Genomic DNA, 1,548 nt, shown 5'->3' with positions numbered 1-1,548 from the left:
TCTGTGGATCTGGAACCCCTTCCAAGCGTCTTGTGGGTCCGCTTTTCTGGGTGGCCTTCTGATAATTCTGCAAAGGGTCAGGATTAGGAATCTGAAAAACTCCCGGGCTGAACTCCTCCCGGTGAGGACAAGCTGGGCCACAAGGGGGCAGTATTGGCCAACAGCTGCTTCACGGAGTTGGTTACTTTCTTACTGTTTGGGGGGGGAGGAGGAGGAGGCAGCAGCACAAAGGTGAGGAGAGAAAAGCTCTTTCCTGGAATACGTTTATTTTATGGTAACTCCCATGGAATGAAAGAAGAGGGTGAGATGAAACATTCAAGGAGGTTTTTTTTGAGGGCAACATGTCAGGGGAGACCTTCCATTACCTCCTCCCGCACACTCCAAAAGGCCAGCTGGGGGCGGCTCTGATAGCAGGTGCACCTCTGCCTGTAGAAGGAACACCACCATGGCAGGCCTGTAGGACGCAGGGCAGTCTTAATTGCCCCGGCTTTACACACAGAAGCTGCACCCTGGGAGGGTTTTGATGACTTGCCAAGGTTTGGGGTTTTAGCTAGTGGCAGAGCTTGGGCCACAACCCCGGGACCCTTATCACCAGTGCAGAACATTCTCTGCAGCACTCCCCTCGTCCCCTTCTCTGACCCCAAATGAATGAGTCAGAAGTGGTTACGGAGGGCCACTGTGGCCCAGGCTGTAGCCTCCACAGCCCCCTCCAGCTGTGAGTGATGAAAATCCAGAATCTCAGCCTTAAGAAGGCTCTTCATTGGAATATTCCTCCCATCAAGAGCTCCAACCTGGCGAGAGCTTCAGGGCGCCTATATCCTGCCTTCTCCGAGGTGACCACAAGTGGGCTCTTCTTGAACAAGCCCAGGATATGAATGGCCATTGGATTTGCCTTCATGATAGATGGGAGGAAAGCAGCTTTGTGAAATTATGCACAAAAGTCTTTTAAATAGCAAAGTTCCCCACACCCATCGCCCTACTTCCCAAGCACTTAAAATAGAGTCACACATCTAAGAGTTTACTTTACACCCAGCTGTATGGAAATTCATAGGCTGCTAATTCACCCACATCAAAGTAGAGTGGTCAAACAAGGAAAGTAGGTAGGAAGTGAGGCCTCCGGTTCTGCTGGGTGTGTAAAGACAAAGAGGAGAAGGCATTAGCTCTTCGGCCCTCTGGCCTGCCTGCCTGTGTGACACTAGCCAGAAGGGAGCTACAGCCTGTCCGGGGCCATTGGCTGAGCCAACCCCTTACTGGCACCCACTGTGAGCAAGGCAGCGTGCCCGGCCCCACCCAGCCTCTCATCTAGCGGGAGAGATGAGACAAGCACCAGATCATTTAACACCAGAGACACAAAGCCCACAGTTTCACAGGTGGCAGTCGCCGGGATGGACCCCAAAGGTTGGAGGGGACTTTCATAGTTGGAGATAAAGGGAGAGAAGGTTTTGTGGGCTAAGGACACTGCCAACAAAGAGCCCGGAAGGCAGGCAGGCTAGGGTGTACTTAGGGAACATCCAGAAGCACTCCTTCTCTCTCCATCCTGATTATTAA

At 52.4% G+C, this 1,548-nt stretch overlaps 1 long non-coding RNA gene across 1 annotated transcript; it reads right to left on the bottom strand.

Moving 5' to 3' along the window:
* Positions 1 to 259: 259 nt before the first annotated feature.
* LOC141373524 (uncharacterized) lies at positions 260 to 1,192 on the bottom strand. Its single transcript, XR_012379588.1, has 3 exons — positions 1,069 to 1,192; positions 792 to 892; positions 260 to 426 (listed from the first exon to the last, which is right to left on the bottom strand). It is a non-coding gene; the product is annotated as an uncharacterized lncRNA (long non-coding RNA).
* Between the last annotated feature and the right edge of the window lie 356 nt (positions 1,193 to 1,548).

This window comes from Callorhinus ursinus, unplaced genomic scaffold (assembly GCF_003265705.2).
Source record: "Callorhinus ursinus isolate GAN/ISIS: 27379988/994484 unplaced genomic scaffold, GSC_fseal_2.0 scaffold10, whole genome shotgun sequence".
Classification (NCBI taxonomy): Eukaryota; Metazoa; Chordata; class Mammalia; order Carnivora; family Otariidae; genus Callorhinus; species Callorhinus ursinus.
This window is presented reverse-complemented; position numbering and strand designations above follow the sequence as displayed.